The sequence below is a fragment of the Ctenocephalides felis genome, unplaced genomic scaffold (assembly GCF_003426905.1).
Source record: "Ctenocephalides felis isolate EL2017-DRISC unplaced genomic scaffold, ASM342690v1 CF-g0.4_SCAFFOLD_01097, whole genome shotgun sequence".
NCBI lineage: Eukaryota > Metazoa > Arthropoda > Insecta > Siphonaptera > Pulicidae > Ctenocephalides > Ctenocephalides felis.
In genome coordinates this window covers 11,424-21,541 of record NW_020537251.1, presented here as the reverse complement: position 1 = coordinate 21,541, position 10,118 = coordinate 11,424, and the positions used below count along the sequence as shown (strand labels likewise).

Here is a 10,118-nt window from a genome sequence, read left to right as displayed (position 1 = left end):
CGATTTTAAAATATCAAAAACTGTTCGAAAGATATAGTTGGGAATGGTAATGATTAATTTTAGGTGAAAATCTACCGAGCCGTTTTCTTAATTAACTGTTGAAAAAAAGTGTTAAATTTTCGTCGACATTTAAGCTCATCCTACCGAACCGATTTTAAAATATCAAAAACTGTTTGAAAGATATTAGTTGGGAATGGTACTGATTAATTTTAGGTGAAAATCTACCGAGCGTTTTCTTGTAATTAACTGTTGAAAAAAAAATTTAAGCCGATTTTCATGTAAATTTTTTTGGCGATATACATTATGGTCTTATAGAACTTACTGTAATATTACGGCCTAACGACAAGTAGTTTAATTTTAAAAATTCGTCAAAGTTTGCTAAAATTATTATCGTTTTTTTTTAAAGTAGGATTAATGAAGTATATTATTTACACACTTTTTTTATTAAGTCGATTATTTACACATTTCGCGGAAGTTCATGTAACTTGCCTCAAGGCTAAATACCAAACCAACTAGTTTATATGGATGATACGAAACTGTACAAACATAAACAGTTTTAGAACGATCAGAGTTAATGGGCAAGGCGAATAAAATAAACACAGCTATCAATCGTACATATATATGATTATTAGTAGTTTTTTGTTTCAACAGTAATCAAAACTACTTATGCTATAAACTGTTTGCTGAAGACTTAACTTACGTTTCATGAGGGACAACCCATCGAGTTAACCATTCTTTGTGGGTGGCGACAGTGCGGGGCATAAAGGTACATTTGACGTTAAGCAATTATACTGTTTAAACCACAACACATAACACGTATCAAACAAACACTATCTGACTATGTTCAGTAAAAACTTCGTGAAAACTTCAGTAGAAAAGTGAGTTTTTGTTGCTCTTCAAACATTTGTCACCTGATCCTTTTTACCCCATAAGCGGGGCATAATGTAGCCAACATGTGGCAAAAAGGTTCTATGTCTTATTTGTAATTTTAATTGTATTTTATCAAATAATAGCTGCATTATTCAACCAACGCAAAATATATATTTCATGGGTACATTTTTTACGGAGATAACACTTTATATAACGTTGATCTGGTATTTCAGAACTATTCATCATTGCTGTTGAAATAACTATTCATTAACTTCCCGAAGGAGAAGTTTATGTTTTCATCAAAAAATCCGAATCGCTAATTTTATGTTTTCTCGACGTTTCGAGCCATTCTGAATCGAATGAGACCAAATTTGGAAAAAGTATGTGTGTGTGTGTGTGTGTGTGTGTGTGTGTGAACAGATTTTTTGCCGTAAATCGACGTTTTCTCCAAACGGTTGGACCGATTTCAAAATTTAAAAGCCATTTGATGTATCTCGATGAGGACTATCGTCTCTGAGCTTTGTGCGGCGATCGGCCGGACCGTTTCTTTGTAAATTGCAGAAAAGTGAAAAATTTTTCGTCCACGTTTTAGCCCGCAATTCTGAATCGATTCTGAAAATTCAAAAACCGTTCGATAGATATTGGTTGGGAATCGTGCGATTAGTTTTTGGTAAAGATCGGCCGGGCCGTTTTCTTGTAATAAAGTTTTTTAAAAAAAAATTTTGACGATTTTTATGATTATTTTTTTGACGATAGATACCATAGTTTTTTAGGTCATACTAAAATATTACGGCCCTACGACAACTGGTTCAGCTTTAAAATTCGTCAAAGTTTGCAAAAATCAGTATGGTCTTTTTGGCATTTGTCAAAATTAGACTTTTGATCGACGTTTTCTCAAAAACGCCTGAACCCATTTTAGAAATTTAAAAGCCATTTGATGTATTTCGGTGAGGACTATCGTTTGTCAGTTTTGTGCAACGATCTGCCAAGCCGTTTCTTTGTAATTTGAAAAAAAGTGTTGAACTTTTCGTCCACATTTAAGCTCATCCTACCGAACCGATTTTGAAAAATCAAAAACCGTTCGAAAGATATCATTTGGGAATGATGTTGATTAAATTTAGGTGAAAATCTACCGAGCCGTTTTTTGTAATTAACTGTTGAAAAAAAGTGTTAAATTTTCGTCCACATTTAAGCCGATTGAAAAATCAAAAACCGTTCGAAAGATATCATTTGGGAATGATGCTGATTAATTTTAGGTGAAAATCAACCGAGCCGTTTTCTTGTAATTAACTGTTGAAAAAAAGTGTTAAATTTTCGTCCTCATTTAAGCTCATCCTACCGAACCGATTTTGAAAAATCAAAAACTGTTCGAAAGATATCATTTGGGAATGATGCTGATTAATTTTAGGTGAAAATCTACCAAGCCGTTTTCTTGTAATTAACTGTTAAAAAAAAATTTAAGCCGCTTTTCATGGAACTTTTTTTGGCGATATACATCATGGTCTTATAGAACTTACTGTAATATTACGGCCTTACAACAAGTAGTTTAATTTTAAAAATTCGTCAAACTTTGCTAAAATTATTATCGTGTTTTTTTAAAGTAGGATTGATGAAGTATATTATTTACACATTTTTTTGATCAAGTCGATTATTTACACATATAGGGAAGTTCATGTAATTTGCCTCAAGGCTAAATACCAAACCAACTAGTTTAATTTATCTCCTGTAAGATGGTTTTATACATCTTAATATTTTTTATTTGTTATTTTTTACCGTGTACACCTTTTACAGGGTAAAGGTCCATTTGGTCCTTTTCGCCCCACTCAGATGTGAGCTTTTATAGAGGTTATATAAAAAAATATATTCTAAATTAATGTAACACATCTTGTACAGCAATTAAATATTATTAACTTAATTATATTAATGTCTAGAAAACGAAATAACAGTGCTCATAACCAAAAAACTAACAATGAAAAGAAATATATTCATTATGGTTTTTCAAACATTGCCGTTTATCTTCCTATCGCAAGTCGTAAGGATCAAAATAATAGCTGGTTTTGCATCTTTTAAATTCTTAACTTTACTTGTTTGTGAGATATCGGTAGTTGACCATTTTACCTGCGGATCCTTAAGCCGCGTCCTACCCTATCTCTCAAAATTATGTGTGTATGTTGCAGCAATGCCCCCGAAAGAATATTTTTACTTGAGGTCATATTTTAGATCTATGATCTTAAGTGAAAAACTGGTATCATACTGCTTGATACCGAGATGGCCGAAGTTGTAATCAAACATAGTGGTAAAAATTACTATCGCACGTTTACTACTTCTATTCCTCGGTTGTTCGATTGATAGTAGATAATTAGGTTTATAAACACTACTTACAAAATGCTATACAATGAGCTAATATTCTTAACTGAAATAAGTTTTAGTACAAGACTTTTACTTTATATCAAAAATGGCAAATGACTTATAAATAATTTAATCATCAACTATCATGATAATTAATTATGATAAGTTATATTTTCTTACAAAATGAATTATAATGATTCAGAACTAATAGGTATTAAGTAACAGAATCCAATAAATCGTTAAGAGAAATAAAGATATTATTGAAGAATTCAAGTTTATTAAACCGAAAACGGGACAGAATGAAAACTGATCTCTTGCAGTATAATATAAGCAATGGAGAGGGACAGAAACTCGAGTAGGCAGGCAGAAGAAAAAAAACCGCTGCACTGTGATAACAGATAAACACGCAACGCACAACCACATGTGGTCAGAACCAATACTAACTAGCTGTAAGTGGAATTCCGTCCTAAGGCAATTAGGGCATCGTGCTTTAAGGCAAATTGCTGGAACTTCCGTACCGCAATTCAAAATTCGAGTAATTAAAAATAATCAATATAAATCAATAAAAGTTGATCAATGATTTGAAACTTTTAATAGAATTTCGAACCATATCATTCTATCTTAAATCATTATTTTGAAATATTTTGGAAATTCTGAACTTTTTTTCAAAGCAATCGTACTGCTTTAACTGCATAAAGACGAAATATCAAAGCGCGCAAGCGCCGCGTCGACGTCTAACGCGTAAACATTTGTACGGAACCCATAGGAATGTAAACAAAATTTATACTTATCGTTAAAATCTCTATAAAATATCTGATAATTTGATGTGCATATATCTAATGTTTATTTTTGACCGCCAAATGGCTCATTTTTTTACTTTTTCCTCCATATCTCCAAAGTCGTTGGACCTGCTCTTCCAAAATTTTAAACAGTTTTCATTTAGTCTATACAAATAAAATTTTTTTTGAATTATTCAAATCGGACGCTCCGTTCTCTTGAGAAAACTGCGTTACCGCTTCGGTAATTAAAAGTTACCGTTTCGATAATTAGAAGTAAAAAAGCATTCGATTCCTATGGATAAAGAGACGTGCTGATTAGTTTTTGACAAAAGTTGGTTCAACTGCTTCGGAGATACGGAGCAAAGAGTGCAGAAATGAAAATTCAGATTGTGAGACAACGGAGGATCCGATTGGAATAATTAAAAAAATATTCCTCTTGTATTGACGCAATGAAGAATTGATTAAGTTTTGCAAGGGCAGGACCAGGAATTTTAGAAACTCATGATTTTTTTTAAAAATGCCATTTGATGGTTAAAAATCACATATTTTGTAATTTGAATCAACCGATATGTATCAAAAACCTTCAATAAATTTCGGTTTTCAAAATTTTCAAAAAAAAATTTAAAAAAATCCAAGTTTTCAAAAAATGTCTAAGTTTACAAAAATTATCAGTATTTTTAAAATAGACAATATTTTACAATATTCAAATTATTCACCTGTTTTTAAAATTTAAAAAAAATCTTAATTCTAAAAAAAAAATCTAATTTTTTGAGCTTTTAAAAATTTTAAATTACACTACTAGTAGTTTGATGAAAGAATTTTTTTTCAATATTGAAATTTCAGCTTCAAATAAACCATAATAATGGTTTGGTCCATATATATTATTTTTTTTATTTATTGTTTCAACAGAAATAAAAACTTCTTAGAATTACATTTTCCTATAAGCAGATTATTCAAAGTTAACATAAAGTTTTTCATGAGAATAAACCCATAGGTTAACAATATAACTCCTATGTGTGGCGATTATATTAGCTCTAATGTCTAATAATAATCAGTGAATGTTGCAGCTATGACCACAAAAGGCAATTTTTACTTGTGATCATATTTGAGTTCTATAATATCAAGTGGAAATTTGATGCACTGATATTGGGCCGTGCTGATGAGCAAACTGAGTCTCGACTTGCGGAAGAGGCTAATAAAGTGTTATGTCTGAAGCATAGCTCTGTACGAATCAGAGACATGGACTCTGAGAAAATCCGACAAGAACTATCTGGAGAGTTTTGAAATGTGGTGCTGGAGGGGAAAATCAAGTGAACTGACAAGATAACAAATGAAGAAGTCCTGAGAAGAGTGGGCGAAGAAAGGACACTGCTGACCAAGGAAAGAAAACTGGATCTTAACCATTCTGCCTCTTACACGACGTCGTCAAAGGTAAAATAGAAGGACTAAAAGAATTGGAGAAAAGAAGAATTGATGGTTTGGTTGATTGATTTCCATTAGAAGAGAAAATACAGGAACTGAAAACCGAAGCACTGCACCAAGTGTAGAAGCAAAAGTTTAAAATGTATAAAAATGTGATTAATAGTAATAGCAATAATAAACAAAGGGAGGGAAAGGGAATCATTGATTTGTGAAAAGTAAAAAATTTTCGTCTACGTTTTAGCCCGCAATTCGATTTTGAAAATTCAAAAACCGTTCGACAGATATTAGTTGGGAATCGTGCTGATTAGTTTTTGGTAGAGATTTTTGGTAGAAAACGGCCAGGCCGTTTTCTTGTAATAAGCTGTTAAAAAAAAATTTTCGTCGATTTTTATTATTATTTTTTGACGGTAGATACCATAGTCTTCTAGATCATACTAAAATATTACGGCCCTACGACAACTCGTTTAGCTTTAAAAATTAGTTTGCAAAAATTACTATGGTCTTTTGGCTTTTGTCAAATTAGAACTTGCATCAACGTTTGCTCAAAATGCCTGAACCGATTTCAGAAATTGAAAAACCATTTGATGTATCTCGATGAGGATTATCGTTTTTCAGTTTTATGCGACGATCGACTGAGCCATTTCTTTGTAATTTGGAAAAAAGTGTTAAACTTTTCGTCCACATTTAAGGTCATACTATCGAATCGATTTAAAAAAATCAAAAAATGTTCAAAAGATATTAATGGGGAATGATACTGATTAGTTTTAGGTGAAAATGTACCGAGCCGTTTTCTTGTAATTAACTGTTGAAAAAAAAATGTAAGCCGATTTTCATGGAACTTTTTTTGGCGATATATATCATGGTCTTAAAGAACTTACTGAAATATTACGGCCTTACGACAAGTAGTTTAAGTTTAAAAAATCATAAAATTTTGAGAAAATGAGTTTGTTAAAATTAAAATTAGACGATTTACTTGGTATAACGGTAGAGTACTTGGTCTTAATGAACATACTAAACAATTAAAGTTCTACAAAAAACTGGCTCAATTATAAAAATTATTGATTTTTGAAAATTTGCTTTTAGAAAATAACCCGAGTTAACGTGTTCGTTCGTTCGTTTGCAATGATGTGTAATAAATCCACTCGGAATACTTTTAATCACTCATAAATTAATTTATTTTTTATTGATTAAGTAGATTATTTACACATATCGGGAAGTTCATGTAACTTGCCTCAAGGCTAAATATCAAACCAACTAGTTTAAGAATTTATTTTATTTTCATGTACATACAAATACAAATACATAGTAGAGTTTCATTTTACAATTGGCTTTCTTAAATTAATTATTTATATTATTTACAATGCGGGCGTGAACCACTAAAGTAGCCCCTAAAAATAAAGCACAAATGAAAATAAAGAACCACTAAAAATAAATCACAATTGAATAATACAATGAATGATACATAAACATACACTTTATTTAACACAATTGGCACATATTTACATGTACATTAGTAGATATACACATATCAACAAGTATTTATATACTCACAAATAGTTTCGCTACACTATAGCCATAGATAAAAGAAGAGTATATAGATCGCTCTCTCGGGCCATATTTCGTTGCCACATTCCTGTGTTAGTTGAAGCCCCGCGCTACAGATGGCACTAGTCGCCTGAACGGGTGCGTATAAAAAATACTATAGAAATGAACCAAAATTATATGGACCGTTTTAATTCAAAATTTAAAAAAAGAAAAATTGAAAAAAAAAAAAATTTTGAAGCATTTATTTTTCACAAAAACATTCTACATTATATCTACATAGTTCTCTTTATAAACAATGCACACATAGCATAAAAATGTACATAAATATACACATTATCCACAATGTATATATATATATATATATATATATATATATATATATATAACATTATATATGATTATAATAGATGGTAGTAAGCTGTAAAAACTATGTGCGAAAAGCATAAAAATGTACTTAAATGTACACGCTATCCACAATGTATATATATATATACAAATATATATATATATATATATATATATATATATATACATATATATATATATATATATATATGTGTGTGTAATATCATTTTAGCATATCAGCCTTTCAAGCTGAGCACAAAAAGAATAGAAATGTACATGAATGTATATATTATTTATATATATACATATACATATATAACCACAATTCTTTGATTGATATTGATTCAGATCAATATATAACCAATATATATATATATATATATATATATATATATATATTTACATATATATTTATTTTGATTAACATTAAGTTACATAATATCTATGATGTACAGTCTCTATTTGGGAATCTTTTCTGCGCTATTGTTAATGTGCATTCAAATGTTTGTTCAAAATGTCATTATTATCATTGTCTTAAAGAAAAACAACAATCATTGATATTATTATAACAGTACTTAATAGTTTTCTTATAGCATCTACAATAAGACATTTTAGAGTAAAGCTATTGACATCTCTTTCAGAATAGTCAAATGCAATAAGCAAGTGCACATTAAGGGTGTTTTATCCCTTTGCTTTTTAGAATTTTATCATTAATCATGATTATACTTTGCCTGTCATTTGACAGTTCCTGAAAATCTATACAATGTGATTCCCTTTATCATCATTAAACAACACAGATAATAATATTTCTTGTAATATCAAAATGAAATTATTAATACTTAAAAACTTTTCCTGTGACATAGCCAAACCTAAATTAACCTTTGCACTAGCTAGAATTTCACCATTAATTGAGAATTTCCTTTCACTTACGATTATATCATTAGTGTTTTTAGTATGTTCTCCAAACTGACTTAATATATAATTACGAGTCGTACTGTTCAATATTAGTGGGAGATCAGCAAAGATTTCAGCACATTTCAGACTTCATTCTTATTGTTTTTTCCTGTGTATTCATTCATCTCATATCAATACTTGTACACTTGTGAATGTGTTTAGTAAACCGTCTAAACATTTTACATTTGAACGTATTTTCCTTTTATACTGCTGAAAAAATCGATGTAGAATTATTAGTTATGATCCTACATTATTAGAACAAGATTAATTTATATTTAGTTATTTAATAACATACCTTTCAGAGAGCTGACAGGAATTCTCTCTGTCTATTTATAACCTTAAAATTTCTAGTATTGATATAGTTAAATGTCTCAATTATTTCTGAATTATTAAACTGTAATGAAAAATCATATCAGAATAGTACAATCAAATGAAAGTAATTCGAAGTATGCATATTAATAAAAGTACTCACTTAGATTGAAAGCCGGCAAATATTATTACTTATTTTACTTTTACTTCGTCGTTTCTCGCTGGAACTACATAATACATGCATTTTTCTTGGTATTTCTTCATCGTTAAACAATGCACTTCGACAGCTTATTTGTTTTTTACTCTAACAAGCATTTATTATATTGTCTAGGTTATCTCTCCATGAAAAATTTATTACAATGGACGCCATGTTTAATTTAAGTATCTGTCATATGTCAAATTCTATTTCAAAGTGAAAAAAAAAAAAAAAAAAAACAAGCGCGACCGGCGGCAGGGGCTCTAACTAAACTCGGGTTACAGACGTTTGTTCCGAGATTACCGGCCATGACTATAGCCTTAAGCCACGAATATTATTTCACTTCAATTCCATACGATTTATTGATGACAATTATTCAAGTATTTAAAATAAAAAAGAATGACGCCTGCGAGGCACACGATCACGTCGTCTATGCACAGTGGCATCGTGCGCAGGCGCAGTTGTCGCCGCATCGCCGCACCGGCGACGTAGCCCGAGAAAGTGTTTCGCCGTAAACAAAGTTCGTCTAGCCGCCGCTTGCATTATAAATTGTTGCTGCGGGGTAACTCCAGGTCACTGGGACGAACAGCTGATTCTATGCGCGATGCGAACAGATATGAGTACGAACGACGTCGCTAACTCGCTACTCGGCTACTCGCTTCTGCCGCCTCATCGCAAACGTATTTTGATTGACATGCCTTGTCAACGAAAGCAGGAAGAATTCGAATTCAATATTGTATAATACGAATACGATCGTATTCATATTATAACAAGTAAGCTTGTACTCTTACATAGGTTATTTGAACTCTTGTTTTTTATCATTAATTTTTTTTCACTTAACTTCGCGAAGGGTATGTTATTGAAATTGTCGAAAGATCGAAATTAATTTTTTTTGCATATCTATAAATTTGGAAGGTTTCTGAACAATTTGGCATGCCTTAAAAAAATAGATGTATGTGTATGGATACAATTTTTCAACCACGTTTTCAAGCGCACAGATCAATCCATTTGAGTGGTTCAAAAAACATTCGATTCCTATTGATAGGGAGATGGGCTGATTAGTTTTTGGCAAAAGGCAGTAAATTAGTTCGAACTTCAAACAAATTTCTTCATCATATTTGACACCATGAAACAACCGAATTAAATGATTCAAAATTTTCAAGAAAGAACAAGTTTTCAAAAAAGTCTAATTTAAGATTTAAGAAAAAAATTACGGTACGTTCAAACTTTGAACTATTTAAGTGAACTCAAAATTATAAATCTAGGTAAGAAACCCAAAGAATTGTAAACAAAATTTATCTAATGATTATTTTTGACCAGAAATTAACATTTTTTTTAACTTTCTTTCT

At 30.7% G+C, this 10,118-nt stretch overlaps 1 long non-coding RNA gene across 1 annotated transcript; it reads right to left on the bottom strand.

Annotated features, from left to right (window-relative positions):
* Nucleotides 1-7,701: 7,701 nt before the first annotated feature.
* Nucleotides 7,702-8,968, bottom strand: LOC113365534. The gene is made up of 3 exons (XR_003366225.1): nt 8,737-8,968; nt 8,560-8,658; nt 7,702-8,474 (listed from the first exon to the last, which is right to left on the bottom strand). It is a non-coding gene; the product is annotated as an uncharacterized LOC113365534 (long non-coding RNA).
* Between the last annotated feature and the right edge of the window lie 1,150 nt (nt 8,969-10,118).